General features: G+C 37.7%; 1 non-coding gene across 1 annotated transcript; it reads left to right on the top strand.

Annotated features, from left to right (window-relative positions):
• Positions 1-8771: 8771 nt before the first annotated feature.
• Trnam-cau lies at positions 8772-8843 on the top strand. Its single transcript has one exon. It is a non-coding gene; the product is annotated as a tRNA-Met (tRNA).
• Positions 8844-17916: the final 9073 nt, after the last annotated feature.

Genomic DNA, 17916 nt, shown 5'->3' with positions numbered 1-17916 from the left:
CGCCGTAACGTTTAATGGGCGACATAGACGCGGATGGGCACAAAGCAAACGACTTTGTAGGCAAATTAATTTGACAATAAAACACCTTCGCGGCCTTTCTTTATTTGTGTGTTTTGGCAAATGTAATGATGGCGCAGTTTCGGCCCGAATTTACGATTGACCCAGCGACGAGTTTTTGTTAATTATCTCCGTGGCATTAGAAAGGGCAGTATTCGTTATGGAGGTACGCATTACATTTACAAATTGGGATTATAAATGGACCTTTTCCTAAAACTGTGTTTTGTTGAAGCGGTGATAGTCGTTTATACTTAAAATTAAAATACTCAGTAGTTGCGTGAAGATGATAGACATAGTATCGACGGTGAATCGATGTATTTTTGCAATATATACAACGTGTAACCGAACAACGAAATAAATAAAACAAAATAAAGGATACATTTCATAAGGAATCACCCAGTACAAATATTAAATCAAAAGTATATATATTTTTCTATTAAAACGAATTCAAAATATTCTAAGTGTTTACTCGTGACAACCCTATTGAAGAGAAAAGACCAACACGCGCATAATACCCACGCTACGCGACGCGTACCTATCAAAATGACAGAAGTCACATGATTTAAATTTTGCATATGATGTTAGAGCTGTATCTAATTTCTTTCAGTAAAAACTATGGCTTCACAGATATAGAGTTTCACAGATAAGTCTCAGAGACAGTACATAATGTACCTCTAAAGCCCGTGAAGTATTATTTCGGTTTTTACACGTTGTATAAGACACTCAAGTCTCGAAGCTTCGATGATAACGAAAAAGCGCGAAAACAGAAAACACAGCGTCTGATCAATCCGACGATTGGAGGTGCTCCACTTGTGAATGCAAATGTGAAACAATTCCGTCGCCCCTCCCCGCGCCCCGCGCCTCGCCGGTTCATACTCGGATGCATAACAGACAAACAGGCTAATCCGGGAGTTATCGTAAATTGTCAGTTTATGACGTGCGGAACGACGCCCCGGGTTGGAAGAGGGGGGGCGAGTTTTCTAATTTCGCCCCCTTCGCCCCTTTGATGCGCTAATTCGTGTAAGCAGTTTCTGAACGTGCTTGTTTCCAGCTCACTCCACCCGGACAAAGTTAAACCGTCCCCGCTCATTTCTTATTTGCGAAGCTTTAGGGGTCATTTTTGTGTGCTCGGTGCGTATTTCTATTTTGCGGGGTTATCGCCGGCTTTTACATAGAGTTGCGCAATTTACATACATTTGTTTGTTCGGTTTTTAAATTGCGTTATTAACCCGTGTTAATCGCGAATGTTTCGCTAAACGTGGCCGAATTAAAACTTATGAATTTAATAAACTAGTGTACATTCCGTTGATATTTGATACTCTTGAGAGTTTATCTATTAACAATTTTGTTTCAAAACGTTTATAAAATACCATTTGTCTGTTATGAAAATTAAGCTTAATTTGCAATACTCTGCGAAGGGTTGGAGAATCTTTAAGGTGTTATTCATAATTTCTTCAATCCTTATACTCCACACCAAACAGATCTTCGACAATGTACCCAATACGCACGTTTCGCTTTGTTTCGTTTGAACATCTCCTGACGATGCTTCGATTTCGGAGCGAAACGGACGGTACACTGCCGAAGATCTATTTGGTGTGGAGTATAACGATTGAAGAAATTATAAATTACATTATACACATACAGTTTCGTCTGCCTTTCGCGGAGTATAGCAAATTAAGCTTAATTTTTATGTTACTTAACAATTATTCATTGTAAAGTCAACATCTCCTGACGATGCTCCGGTTGAGGAGCGAAACGTGCGTGGATGGTACATTCCCCAAGGTCTGTTTGGTGTGGAGTATACCTAAGGATTGAAGAAGTAAATTAAACCATACAGATTCTTCTGCCTTTCGCAGAGAATAGCACATTAAGCTTAATTTTCATAATATATCATGGATTTTCGCAAAGTAACGCCTGCTTCTTTCCAATAAAACCATTTATCTGTTATCTGACCGTCATACCATCTGTCAACCAACTAATCATCGAAATCAAACTAACGAGCGCAAACTTTATCGACTACTTTTTTTTTAATAGTATTTTTTTACGAACCAAGCAGGTGGCCCACCTGATAGTTATTGGACAACCATCGCATATAAACAAAGCAACTCTTCACAGGACATGCAAGCAGCACGTCCTGCAACATGCGGCCCCGTGTCCAGCAATTTGAGACGTAGGTGTTAAGCCTCATGCGTCTGTAATTACACCGGCAACCGCACCCTTCAGACCGGAACACAGCATTGCAGCAATGCTGCTTAGCGGCAGAAATAAACATGACGATAGTACTTCCCCGGATTAGCTCTGTCAAAAAAAGCTCAAATACTACTAATAGCAGAGATCCTATGACCATCTTTCAACTCCAGCGCCTAGACTTGTTCCTCTATAAAAACATTGCCATTGCTTGACAAAAACATTATTTTAAAAATCCGAAATAATTCAGAGTGTCGGAAAAACACGGGGACAAAGAAAAATAAATAATAGCTTTTAAAACCTTATAAACGTATTTCATGACACTACATATGATCGTGACGTCGGCATTCTTTCGCAGAAATTGGTATCAAAAGAGTTTCCTTTAAGTAGAATGCGTTTGAAAATTAAGAAACTCTTATTCGAATGAATAGCACGGGGTACCAGCTAACTAATAGTTATTGGAGTTTACTCCTAGCAGTAATAACTAAAGGCAAAGCTAGAGTCGACAGATTCAAATGATCAAGATAAGCCTGCGCCGCATCAAAGGCGTGCGCGGGCGCATCACCAATTAATACTCTTCATTTAATCGATTCCTTCAATTATTCCCACTTGATATACGTTAATCCTCCGGCCGCAGCCTCCCCGGGATACTGTTGGCTATAATTACGTGGGAGGCGACCTCTATTGACAAGTATTGATGCCTTTAATCTGATGTTAGGATAAGACATTAGTATGCGCGTCCGTTTTTGATTTGTGGCCGGCTGGCTCATTGGCTCGTAATTATTGGATTTCGGCGCTATATTTATTGGCATTTCTTCTCCGTTTGATTTATATTACATAGTCTGAGATATTTTTAGTAGTGATCCGTGAACCTTTGGAAAAAAAAGAAACAGTCGTAATGGAATTTTTTGATTTCGAATCGAGTCCCTGCCCTCTACCAACACAAGTAGACAGGTGTATTTTTGTATGTGCGATACAGAGAAATATGGCTGAACTATAACTTTTGATGAAGAAATATAACATTATGCAGCCGTGAAAATAAGTTTTCAATCGAAAAATTAGGTATTCATTTCTTTTGTCTCCCGTGAGAACAAGTAATTATTTATTGTCTTTGAGTTCCACTATCTTAACTATTTCGGCTCTTAACGTTAAAATTGCTCGTTTAATGATAAATTAAAATGCAACTTATTGGCTAAGCAATTAAACTTTGAAGGCTATGCGATAGATTTGTCACTTAGGTGTATCACGGAGAGCATGTATAGTTTCAGTAAATCTGTTATCTTTATTTACAAATCATATTATACTAACGCTAAATATTTAATGAAAAATTTTATGAAGAATTATATTTTTATTTTTTGTTTATTTAATCATAATTAAGGTGTTTCTATCACTTTAGTTGTAATTACCTGCTTTAGTACGTTTTTTTTTACGGCTGAAAATCAGTGTCATGCATGTAAATACATGGCCAATGCTGAGCTGTATACCCTTTTTGTCTAGTGTAACAGTACTTTATTAAGAAGGTACGCGTTGCGTAGCGTAAGTAGGTAGGTAGGTAGGCTACTATGCGTGTCGGTCTTTTATCTTGAATAGAGTTGTCATAAGTAAACACTAAGAATGTTTTGAATTAGTTTGCATGGAAAAATAAGTACATATACATGTTTCTTTTGATTTAATATTTTTACAGAATGATTACTTATGATATATACTTCTGTACCCTTCAACAGTATTCCGTAATTCGGTTACACGTTGTATATTACGAAGATGTAGATATAATACGGAATTACAGATCTCATTAGTCCGAGGTGGGGCCCGTGCCGCACTTCAGCTGCCTTTTTCCGTTTATTAAGGCGGTCCCTCAGGTGGGCCGATGCGTCATACTTCAATACGTGGCGCGTCAGGACACATGATCACCTCCATTAAGGCTCGTCTCCGGTCCCGGCGGATTAGCGCGGCGAGTAATGAGATGGCGCGCGCGAAAATATTGGAAATACGCGACAATAACACCGCAGTAATGGGGGACTGGTGACGCAGCTGTGACGCCTCGCCGCCGCGGCGCTGCTGTCGCTCTGCGTCGACGTCACCGCCGCTACACAGCTACTTGCTCTTAACTACCCCTAGAATGAAACTTACACGAGTCGAGGGAGTTAATAAAGCGGGCCTATTCAGTAACTTAGTGGATATAAATAAATAAATATACTAAGGCAGTACACACATCGCCATCCACTCTCAAAGCAAGCGTTGCTTGTTTTATGGGTGTTAGTTGACTGATGAATAATATACATAAATCCTTATAAGATACAGATTAACACCCAGACACTGCAAAACCATTCATTTTCATCACACAAACATTTTCCAGTTGTGGGAATCCACGGCATTGGAGTCAGAAATAAGGGACACCGCCCACTGCGCCAATTGGCCGTCAAAATAACGTTAGAAACTATAAAACGTTATTTTTTTTTTTGTTGTGGCTCGCTCCCTTGCGCCGCATTGAATCTTGTGTTTTTAAAAGGGAGGTTCGGCGTCTGGTCTGGTATATTGGGAGGTTTCGCCCGTGGCTAGTAACAACACTACTGACAAAGACCTGCCGCTAAGCGATTTAGATTTCCGGTACAATGTCGCGTAGAAACCGATTAAGGAAACTAGAAAGGTGTATGGCAGTTATAGTTAACCCATACCCCGGTTTATTATAACTGCCATACACTTAACAAGTAAGCTCGTTACTACCTTAGCATCATCACTTACCAGTAGGTGGGATGCTCATTAAACAACTATCAATACATAATTTTGTAACCTCAATTGCCAACCCAGATGGAGGTCGTAAGAACTGCATCTCTGTTAGGAAAGAAAGGTACAGAATGTAAAATAAGGGTTTTACCCATGATTAAAGCGCAACTTTTCAGAGTATAGGCCAGCTGTAGGGCTAAGATGGTGCCACGAGATAAGTAGATATAAGACATACCATTTTTAACTTAGGTACGTAATAAAATGTCCTTGGTGGAATAACCTTCACCATTTGGTTCAAAGTTTGTAAAGCCAGTCCGAGAACAACTGCGTGATTTCGATTCTCGAACACCATCGCAAGCGCGTTAATCTTATACGTACTAAGGGTATTGGTTCTTATGTTACAAAGAAAAAATTATTCTCGTCTCTAAGTATGCCTTATTAGTTGATGAACTGTTTTCAATAATAATGCTACAATAATACTAAACCTCAATTTTTTAATTCTTTTGACTGACATTCCTTTTAAATCATATAAGAATCGGTAGGTTAAATAATGATTTTCGATGGTTATATATTGTTCTATTTGATCACACACAAAAACCGATAAATAAAATAAAAAGTTCATCAGGTTAAAAGAACAATTCAAATAAATATCCAGTCAAAATTATACTAATAGCGCCATCTCGTATCACAGCGACGAAATAGAACGCAAAACTAAAATCAAAGCGAGCTATTAAAAATTTCAATAGAACGGGAATTCTAAAAACAAATTTCCATTCGAGAACAGCAATTTAAATTTTGCAACCCCAGCTTTTAATTACCTCCACGTAACACATTGTTATAAGTCACCACGCCGGCACCGGCGCGCCAAAATGATGGATTAGCGTCACACGAGAGGTTTCCTTTAAAAACGCAAACAAAACGCGGCAAAATTGCATCCAGCTAATATTCCCCTGCCAATCATCGCGCGAGTCAATTTTCAATTTTCCCTGTTAATAAGCACGTCACCACCGCCTCGTAACAATATCGACGGAGTTTTTATTTTATTGCGCGTCGCGCGGGCGGTGTTAGAGCGTGCACACCTCGGAGACTGTTTTATACATATGCATCAGTGTCAATAGAATGGATAATTTAATTTTAATCTCTCTCGCGATCTATCTCTAAGTATTCAATAAACTTGATTTTGGTAAAGAGTAAGTTAAAAGGAAAGAAAGTAACATATAGGCTTTAAGTGTAATATTATTTATTCCGGAATTTGTAAAAAAAAAACCGTAATAAACGCGGTCGAAAAACGCAGACAACAGCAAGTCACCACCCCTTTTCTTGCCACGAGTTACGCCACGCTACTAGCCCCTTTAAGGGATAACGGAGCACGGCCAGCCCGTCTGCCCAGCGTGGTGATGACGGGCGAACCCTCCCAGACCTCCTCTGGGAGAGGCCTTAAGTCCATCAGTGGACTGCTATAAACTATTCATGAACTTATGCAGATAAAGAGATGTCTTTTGCCATTTCACAAGCTATTATTGCTTGCCTTTTTTCAAGAACTTGCTAGCATCCCACATATTTTTTAAGTTATGACATCCCATTAGGTTGAAATTTTATACTGATCTGACCGAGCAATGATCTATTTTCCAGCATTTTCTAGCATCCAGTTGAATTGGAATTTAGCATAGGTACCAATGTAATAGGGGTGACAATACAATGACTCCGTGAAGATTATGACCTCCGTTATTTTTACCGTGGTTTGACCGAGTTAGAAATAGCGATATTGGACTCGTTAAGTTGTTTGTTGAAGGTTGTTCTATTTTAAAATTGTGATTTATTTAAATCCCGATTTTATTTTTTACTAAAAAGGGCACTTCCGACTTAGCTATCGATAGTGTGTAAAATACTAAATTTATTCTATAATTATACATTAAAAAAAATCAATTTTATCGTAGTATAATACACATTTCTACTACTATTGTAGCACTATGGTAAAGTTAAAATAAATGATTTACTGTTGACGTCCACTATCCGGTGTGAATGAATTGAAACTAAAGCTTCTGGAAGATGGTTTCTTCACTGTAGAAGTTTTTTATTTAAGTTTCAGTTATAAAATATTATGTAAAAAAGTTTCAGTAAATAAATACGTAATTTTGATTTTGTTTTGTTTCATTTTAAGGAGGTTTAAAACCAATTTTAATTATACATTCGTGACCACGCAAAAGATAAGTAGGTAGAAACAGACAAGGAGAAAATGATAAATTCAAATTCAAAATACCAATGCTTTGTAACATTTGCACGCCAGCTAATGGCAATAAATACACTGTGACTTCGTAATTGATTTTAAAATGACATCTATGTAAACGTGTGTTATGCAAATAAAGATCTATCTATTTATCTATCTATATATTATTTATTGATGTAGTATGAATGTGTATCTCTCACTCACTTATGAAGCGATCATATATATACATGTTCACATAATTATTGTGATAACTACGTTCGCCAACTTAAACCTGAAGTTCCAAACGAGCCCTGATAAAATAAGAGCCCAAAATTAGCCTGGTATTTTTATTTTTGTTATCACCATATCAATTCATATTTACCTAAGAAGTTAGATTAATTAATAGGTACCCAGCGTTTTTTATCGATGAATTAATTCTTCATATTCTTATTTTTATATATTGTCTTTGAACGAATTGAGGAATAAAATATAATACAATTTCCATGCAATGAATTACCATTTTTATGTAGCCTAGTAAAACTGCACGAGTTTACTTTTCCTTCTTATATTCACATTGTTACAGCCCACTTTTTTTTCAATTATGTTGTATATTTATATATATTTTAATATATTCAAATAATATGTAAGTACCGACTATGCACTGTCATTATTTCAACTTCATTAAATTTATTCATTAATGCCTCTTTTGGGCCCATATCTTTCTTAAGACTGCAGAACGATAATACAATCAATATCAGCAGCATTTCCACATAATAAAACGCCATGGGACATAATGCTGTGAAACTTAATATGATATTTCTTTTTAACCGCGTAGGCTGTTCGAAAAATTGTTTAGGCACATATGGGCCCCATTGAAGTTTAGCATCTAAAGTTATTACTAGAAAAATAGCCGTCCACCAAATCCAATTCATTGTTTAACATTCGGTAACGTGGATTTAATAAACTTGGTTTTTTTATCCTTTTTCAGCCTCGAACCATTTTATTACTCTAGCGAGAGATTTGTTTATCGTCATGAGTTGTTTCTTGTCGTTTAATTTTAAACATGACTGATGAATCATCAGCAATCAAACCCACACAACCAACACTTTCGAGAAATATTCATAATCACACTGTCATGTTCAACGTAACTAACTGTTTTTGCTAGTAAATTGTCAATAGGTGGGTAGGTAGATAATAAGTTTCAGTTTTTATGGACAAAGAAAAATACATTTCTAAAACCTGAACGTTAACGAGAACTATAATTTAAGCTACTATACGAAACGTCTGTGCCTGCAAACGCTGCATTTTTATATAACATTTTTTTTATAATTTTTGTATCAATATTTAGAGTAGTCATTAATTCATTTTTATTGAAATAAAAATAGTATTCCAAGAAAAACCGTTGGGTTTTTAAGGTTCATGAAATTTTACAATTAAAAGTTTTTTTTTAAATTTCATTATTAATCAATGTTTAATTATTATTCAAAATATTATGTTTCTGATATTGAACATGATTAATTTCCTTTAAATATTACGCAATGCGAGTATATTATACGACCTGAAGTAATTAAACTACATTTTCGATTCTTCGCACAAGAGCAGAGTGGCGCAGTGGAAGCGTGCTGGGCCCATAACCCAGAGGTCCGTGGATCGAAACCACGCTCTGCTATAACTCCTTTTTGTTTTTTTTTTTTTTTTATTTAATAATGAAATATGTAGTTTATTTAATGAATGTAAATGTTACGAACCATAATCATAATTTTACGTTCAGGTTCCCACAATTTATCATAATCTCCAAAGCACATATTATATAAGACATTACTAGGTATCTACTACTACATAGCGTGTTTCATATTTTACGTAAGTATTCTACGTATCTATCTAAAGAAATATAGGTCTTAGAATGAAACTTATTTAGAATGTATCAAGTAAATACGTTTACGTTAACACGCACATATGATACCTATAATTTTATAACAATTCAACGACTTCAATAGATTTATAACGATGTTGCAATTATTTTCACAGAATGTGTATTTATATTAAAACTATAAAATAAATTTTACGGGGTCTTTTATTTTAAATTATGCGTTTCATCATTTCACTACCATGTACACATTTTTAATGTAACATACGCATTAAAAGTGCCTTCCATGGACCTATGTGAATAAAGAAATATTGGTGTTGACGATAATATAGATGCAATAGGAATAGTTTTTCATATTCAATTTTTAACGGAAGACGGGTAGCACGGTATTTTGTGCTTCTACTACCATCTTAAGACTTGTACCTTCCTATGAATCTCGTTAGATTAGGCCTTACTTATTTAGGCGTTGCCTTGTTGTCCGTTAGTGAAAACTGGCATTATTCAATTTTGGCTACGCATCAATGCTCTATTGATATTCCAATATTCCATTTTTAACATTTTCGTACATATAACTGTTAGCCTTTTATCCTTGTGTTTGTAATATTTGGGTTATTTTGGTATGGCGTCTGGCACAGAAGACAGCGACCCTGCTCTCTGAGTCCTAGGCCGTGGGTTCGATTCCCACAACTGCAAAATGATTGTGTGGTTAACATGATTGTTTTTCAGTGTCTGGGTGTTTTTTATCTGTTTATAATAAGTAATTATGTGTACTTTTTTTCATAATAATATTTAACAGCTATCTTAGTACTCATAACACAAGCTACGCTTACTTTGGGGATAGATGACGATGTGTCTATTTTCGTAGTATATTTATTTATTTATTATTTAAGTCAAAAAAATATCCAATGTATCAAATATCATGTGCCGTTTCATTCAACACGAGTAAATAATATTGTAAGAATAAAACTGTAAAAATCAGAGATAAATATAAGATAAAAATTAAGAAATAAAAACCCTTGTGTCCAGCGAATTATGGGCAAACCCGTCCGTTGGGAGAGGCCTTTAGCAGTGGACTGTTGTAGTGGCTATTAATAACTTTATGGCAGTCTTTTTTCTCATATTGGCTGCCTGCAAATGCTTGAAATCATCAAATCGAAACCTCCGTGTTCCCAAGTCGGTTGACTATCGCGATCCGCAATGAATGTAATTGCAGACAAGCGCTCAAGACTCTGAACTCCATTAGCGAGCCGTCATGCGAGATTTATGTTTAATTGAAATCTAAGAGTTTATTGTGCCAGCGCTGATTTATGCCATCGCGGCCTACTGCGCGAGGGGCGAAGGCCCGACACGGTAGAGCCTGAGTACATGAGTTTACTTGTGTTAAATAAAACCAAGGGCCTGTTTCACCACATTCTAGCATGTGCCGGATAACCTAGGATAGCCTAGTTCAGTTTTGTCACTTGCTTTCCTTACATCAAGTTACAGAGACATTTGCCCTGACTTCTAACATTATCCGGACGTAGGCTCACACCTCGGCCTCGGTAGCGTGCAGACTAATCACCGTCTGAAGCCCCTTCACTACAATCGTCGCCTTAGCCGAGATTCGGCCTCACATGAGGCGCCCTCACACCGAAGAGCCTCACTTTGAGGTGTGCCAACAAGCTCGTGTTACGCTGTTAAAAACGCTGGCATTTGTGGATAAATTATCCGATCTTATCACAAAGTGGTGAATGCCTCAAGTCTATCTGCCATATAACCTCTGGGGTATATTAGGTCATCCGGTTCTGAAACGAAAACAAAACTATTAAGTTGTTAAAAAATCTGCCTTAACAAAACAACAATACATTTCTCATTCAGACACACACACGCCGATTCAGACGTTACACTACAGTAGCCTTAGTACAAGATTTTCTTATAAAGTCTGTATCGCCAAAGTAAAATCTAATTTCATTCTTATTGCACGACTCATGATGCGAAGCATCAGAGAGTGCTTTACGATCGATTAAAAATTTTTTTCGCCTCATTTCGGCGGCTATTTTTATTATTATAGCCTTGTTAGTTCACGGAATCAAGATATTTTGCATACTATTGTCGAGATAATTTAATGGAGATTAGTTCCATACTTTTAAAAAATTGATTTACTGCAATAGAATTGGAAAAAAACACCAAAATAGGTCAAAAAAATTTCCTGTCCGTCATGTGTGAAACCCGAAAACACTCTAACTTGTGAAAAAATCCATTATTTGAGTTAAATTTTTTTTTTTTTAATTCTAGTCGACGATTGTAGGTCACTGAATGCGAATGATTAATTAATTCAGTGTAGTTTAATTGCAATTAATAAAAAACGAAAACTGCAAGACTGTATATCTATATTTATCCATGTAAAATTAACATGGATGGTGATAAATCTATATCTATAGATATTATGTACATTTTATTCCACCAGGGGCGCCTGTGCATCACTTTCCTAGTACAGCTGTTTTAAATTTTGTTTTTTTTGTTTTTTTTTTGTTTTTTCTTTTTTCAATATTTGATAATTAAATGAGCATTATGAGTCGTGCACTTTTGGATTTTCCAAATTTTTTTTGATGTACAAACGTTCCATCCAAAGTCTGAGCTGAAGAATTGTAGGCAAATTTGAGCTTAAGAGCAATCAAAGTAAGATTCATTTTACACCGATGTTCAAGTATTCCACACTTGAAAAGGACTCCTTGATTGTAAGTGAGCAAATCTTGCACTAAGACTACAGGCCACGAGTCTCATGTCAGAATTAGAAAGGGTTTCGGTCGTAGTCCACCACGCTGGCCAAGAACGAATAGACTTTGGCACGCAAGGTTCACGATCTTTACAGCCCGTGATTAACAAAGTCCAAAATCCGAAAAGTTAGGTGCGTGTCGAGGATCAAATTCGGTGTCCCCGACAGGGAAACTAAATTCCTGACAACTGTACATCTATTTTGGTTTATTTTATAATTCAGCGCAGCATTGAGCGCTGTGGTTTTAGTTTGAGGGTCCCGGGTTCGATTCCCGGCAGGGCAATTTGGAAATTCATTATTTCTGAACTTTCTCTGGTCTTGTCTGGTGCGAGGCTTCGGCCGTGGATAGTTTCCATCCTACCTACAAAGAAGTCCAGCAAAGTGACTAAGCGCTCCGGTACGATGCGGCATAGAAAGGATTACGATGTGAGATGGTAATAACAAAAAAAAACCCCAGCTAAGTTTGTTTTTATAACAGGGCGCGGTTGGCAAAACCAAATCTAAGAGGTTTAACGAATGTAGTTATCACCATCACCTCTCAATAATGGTAATTATAAATCGTGTAAATGAAAACCGTAATTATACTTCAGAAGCTTTAGGTACATTATTTACTGTTTCTGAGACTAATATGTAACACCGCAGCGCTAATACGATAAAGAAAATAATAATAATTTGACGGCCGACTGGCGCAGTGGGCTGCGACCCTGCTTTCTGGAAAATGTTTGTGTGATGAGCATAAGTGTTTTTCAGTGTCTGGGTGTTTATATGTATTTTCTAAGTATTTATTTATATATAATTCCTAAAAATATTCATCAGTCATCTTAGTACCCATAACACAAGCTACGCTTACTTTGGGGCTAGGTGGCGATGTGTGTATTGTCGTAGTATATTTATTTATTATTTATTTAATAGTTTTTGAGTAACCCTACGGCAATCAAGAAATCACAGCCCTAGAATCACATGAAAAATTAAAATCCTGCCACTTTATTGGGTACTCGTCTTGTAGCGTAGGTACCATGCAAGTGTCGGTCTTGTATCTTCAATAGGGTTGCCACTTGTAAACATTTAGAATGTTTTGAATTACTTTGTATGGAAAAAGAAATACCTACGCTCCTTAAGATCTAATATTTTTACAGGGTGATTGCTAATGAAATATACTTAAGCACCCTTCAACAGTATTTCATAATTCCGTTACACGTTGTATATGTATGAGCGCAACGTAAGTGCGTGTGATAGATCTACATGAATAAAATCTTTTAAATTTGAGTATGGGTTAGCCCGCTACCATCTTAGACTGCATCATCACTTACCAGTGCGATTGCAGACATGTAACTTGGTAGAAGAATAAACAAATAAAAAATTGAGACACAAAGGCACATAATATTAAGACACCTCTACACCGCGCGATTAAAAACCCGCAGGAAGTCTTCATCCTGCCCAATAACTCTCCGATTGTCCAGCACGAATGCCTTTTATTATCCCCATGCGTTCCTATTAAGCTGCCCGCGTGTATCGTACATCTTGTCATCGTGCCCCACCTCAATGGAAATGTCCAATTATTTAATAATAATAATAAAATTTACTGTTATTGTTCAGATAGTCGTTACAGTCAATGTCTTCTCGCGAAAAGCTTCGACCAACATCTTAAGAAGCTTTCGCTTGCTTGTTGGATCAAGGGTCGGATAGTAGTCCTTGAAACGGCGCGGCGCGTTGTAAGGAGTTTCCTCACCCTGGAGCCCTGACCGCCGTTGGCTTGGGCATTCCAAAGCCCCGTAAGTAAAACTTAATTAGCATTTATTCGTAATTAGTAGCTACATAAATCTAACATTGCAGGCAATAAATTCGTGTGTCGTCAAACCTTTTCTTGTTTTACAAGAACTGCCAGGTTTAATGCTCTAAATTACAATGATGAAAGTGATATAGTTTCAATCAGAATTATTATTTTTTCTAGCTGTTACCCGCGAGTGGTAAAACGTTTCATACCATTTAAAATACCTTTTTGTGCAGACCTCGTCCGGGGGGGTTACTTCCACCACGCTTATTTCTACTGCCAAGCGCAATTCCTTCTCGTGCCACTGGTGGAAGAGAAGGAAGCGAAGCATTACTGTGTTTAAGACGGAAGAGCACCGATGAAATAATGGCACATAAGGCTTAAAACTTACGCCTCAGGTTAGATGGCACTTTATAGGACTGGTTCCTTGAATACCTTGCGAGGTGTTGCTTTTTTTAAGGTAATGGTTTCCATTATATGTAGACCTTCTGCTCTGTCTGTGAATTATTTTGGCGGCTGATTGGCGCAGTGGGCAGCGACCCTGCTTTCTGAGTCCAAGGTTGATTCCCACACGTGGAAAACGTTTCTGTGATGAACCTGAGGTTTTTTAGTGTCTATATTATTCATAAGATTATTCATCAGTCATCCTAATACCCATAACACATTTTGGGGCTAGATGACGATGTGATGTCTGTGTTGTCATAGTTTATTTATTATTATTAATAATAATTTGAAAATAAATAGATATAATATATAAAGGAAACTCTTCTCTATTCTTATAAAACTTCTATATTTTTAGTTTAAATGATTGGACATTTCTATTCGACTGTGGTCATGTATCGTACATCTTGTCATTAAGTGCTCGTCCATGAATAATATTAAACTCAATCATTTCCATCTCATTCCAGGCGAGGAATAAATACAAATAAAGTCATCTCATTGCGTCGCCGTCACGGTGCAGACAATTATCGCATTTACCACTTACGTTTTAAAGATGATAATTGTTTATCAAAACTCAGTGCAGGAACATTGGAGGTTCTCAAACTTTTTGCGCCACTGTATATAAGGTTAGAGAGGCGATAGCTTAGTGGTTAGTAGTTACTTGTACATTGAGTTCGATTCCCGGCACGAACCTATAAAACTTCTAGATTCACATGACACACCTGAGGGTGAACTGAGTCTACGGAATCCCTTTGCGGATTGCTGTGTACACCGACCGTCACGGTAGAGCCATCGGTTCCGGTTATAATCACTAGCCAGTGACAATAATCGTTAAAGCCTATAAACCCTAGTCGAAGCTGCGTGGTAGGTCAAGCCTAGCACAATAGGGCATAAAAAGCTGAGTATAATATTGATGGTTAAAAGCAATTCAAGTTCTGAAGAAGAACAACTTTGAGAACATATACTGTAGATCGGGACAGGTATAAACGAACGCATCAATTTCCACAAATCCGTGTCAATTCGAACGTGACTTAAAAAAAGGCAGTTTAAAAATCGAAGCCACCCTTTAGCTTTCAAGTTTATAAATAACTCGTTCTCACATGTTATTATTTACTGGCCGCGCGCCCGTCCCCCGACAGGTTAACGATGACGAATACGAGATAGGTTTGTAAAAAGCCCTTTTCAGGCTTGACGCGTGATATATGCCGGCGCATGCGTGCCGTAAAGCACGCGGCGGGGCGCGCAGGCGCCGCGCGCTGATTGGCCCGCGTAATGAGCGCACGCGCACGTCGATGCGCGCCGCGACGTGGAGTAATGATGGCCGCGCGGCCGCCCAATGACGGATAGAGCGCAGCTCAAGCCATTGTGGCAATATACATGCTGCCGATATGGATCTTTGAGTCGTATATTCGCAGGCTTCATTGGTAGGTGCTAGAATTACAGCAGTGTCTTTTTTTTAGTTTTATATTTCCACAGGTTCGTACTTTATGCTTCCACGTTAATTCACGTGATAATGTACGTTCATCTGCTGATTTTGGACTCACTCAGATTTAGCCCGGGGGCAGGGTAGTTTAATAAATTTGTCTTCAAGACGACTCTGTATCTTAGTTTCACACCAAATTCAGCTAACCAATGGGAAAAGCTGCTATCAAATGACAGCCAAAACATTTTTATATATTATTTTACTATGTCTGCCAACTGAGTTGAAATGAAATGGCCTTAAGGCCGTTGGAGGCCGTGGGTTGTTCTGGACTGGTGGGAGGCTGCGGCCGTAGCTATTGGTAACCAGCGACACTACCATCAAAGACATGCCGTCAAATGGTTTAGCGTTCCGGTACGATATCTTAAGCTTACCACCAAGTGAGATTGTAATTGTAGAGCAATAATCCTCACTACTATTATGAATTTGAAAGTGTATTTGTTTGTTTGACCTTCCTTTACGCCTTAACCAAGCAACTAATCAACTACATTTTTGTCTTAGATTTAGTTGAAAGGATAGATAGTATCTATCTTGTAAAGAGGCCCGCTTCAGCGGATGCACTTCGACCCTCCAGGATCTTTTGTGCTCAAAGGACAGAGAGTAATTTTCGCAACTTTTTTTACCCGGAAAAAGGTTCCCACGGGATTTGGAACATCTAAATAAAATAAAAATAAAAAATAAAAAAAAACAATTATTTCTCATCACAAATCACAAATATATAAAATTTACATTGGTTTTAAGTTATATTTACAAAATATGCAGACAAGTCTTCTTAACCAGGATTAATTTTGATTATCGTGCCTCAAACTTACTTAGCATAAGTTTCAAGTTTTTCATGAGCAACATAAATAAAAAAGACTTAACGCCCAGCGATAACAAAGTACAGGTACCAACACACCGGGGTGTTATTTTATCATCGCTAAGACATCAATAAATTAGCATGAAGGTAGTATCCAAAGCCAATCCGTCTTCAGTGGGAGCTGTTCGCCGGACAACGGATGTGTCCCGCGGGCTCTCCCATTAGTGTCCTGTGGACCCGTCGCGGCATTCAAAACTGATACCAACTTCGCGCAACGTACGGACCTCTTTCGAGCATCGACTAATGAAATAACCGGGTTAGTTTAGATAGAGTAGGTTACGTACACGTATAGTTAGTTTACAAAATTCACTACAAGTTTGCCCTTGACTGCGATCTCCCCTGGTAAGTGATGATGCAGTCTAAGATGGTAGCGGGCTAGCCTGTTAGGGAGTATGGTAGTCATTCCCCTACATGAACACTAAATCTCTTAGCGGCACATCTTTGTCGGTAGGGTGGTATCTAGCGACGGCCGAAGCCTCCCAACAGACCAGATCAGAAAAAAATCAGAAATTTTAAATTCCCAAATTGACCCTGGCGGGAATTGATCCCTCTTCCTTCTAGTTAAATTCACAGGGCTCCACGTTGCGCCAGGGAGGTCTTCAAAACGAATGCTTTAAATTCGAAAATTCAAATTGAGGTATTCAAATTTATTTATTCAAAATTATTGGTAGTTGTAAAGTTCTTGTGACAGAGCTCTTTCTGCCCACAAGCAGCATTGCTTCCGATCTCCAGGGCGTGGTTGCAGGTGTAATAACAGGCAAATGACCTCATTTGTCTCAGGTAGGCCTCAGATTGATGGACACAGGATGGCACTTTGTTGACGTGTTCCTTGCAAAGCGTTTCTCTGTTGCTAAGCGATTGTTTCCTTCTTACCATCTACTTTATCCGTCTATTATCACATGAAAAGAAAAATAAAGCAAATAAAAAATAAAAAAGAGAAAGCGTGTACACGACTAATATTAAAAAACCACCCCATTTTAGAAGTGTTTCTCGAACAGGCGTTTAGTCAATTTAAGCCAGTTGACAGTTATTATTTTACATCTAATGTTCTAAACGTTTACCATAAAGTGGGGAAAATGGGAAAAGTTTGTGAGCTAGCAACATAACACTTGTGGGAAGTGAGGTGTGCGAGGAGCATTCTCACTGCTTTTGGACATAATACACTGCATGCAATAATGGACGCAAAAATAATTTAGTTCAAGAAGATAGTAATAGCCAATTCTTGAGGCACTAATCACAGTTGTATTCCGAGAAGAAGCAGGAACAACCTCAGCATTTGCTCTTTTCTAAAATCATTGTAGTTACATAATTTTTACATATCTTATCTCTTATGTAAAAATAATTTACAATGAGTGAAAGCGGAGCAGCCTACTCCCAAGCAATCTTTTCAATAAGAAATTTATCAATTGTATAGAAAAATTTTAAACGCCTTTTGTCGATAACTTGTTCACAAAATATGTACCTTCTTACTGATTAATTCCTGTGTTTGAATGAATTAGCTTATAGCGGCCGAACGCTTCGCGGCAGGCATAGACTATTTACTGGCAACATTGATCAGGCTAGTTGGGA

The sequence above is a fragment of the Pararge aegeria genome, chromosome 6 (assembly GCF_905163445.1).
Source record: "Pararge aegeria chromosome 6, ilParAegt1.1, whole genome shotgun sequence".
Lineage (NCBI taxonomy): Eukaryota > Metazoa > Arthropoda > Insecta > Lepidoptera > Nymphalidae > Pararge > Pararge aegeria.
Note: the sequence above shows the minus strand (reverse complement) of the source record. Positions and strands in the feature narration are given on the sequence as shown.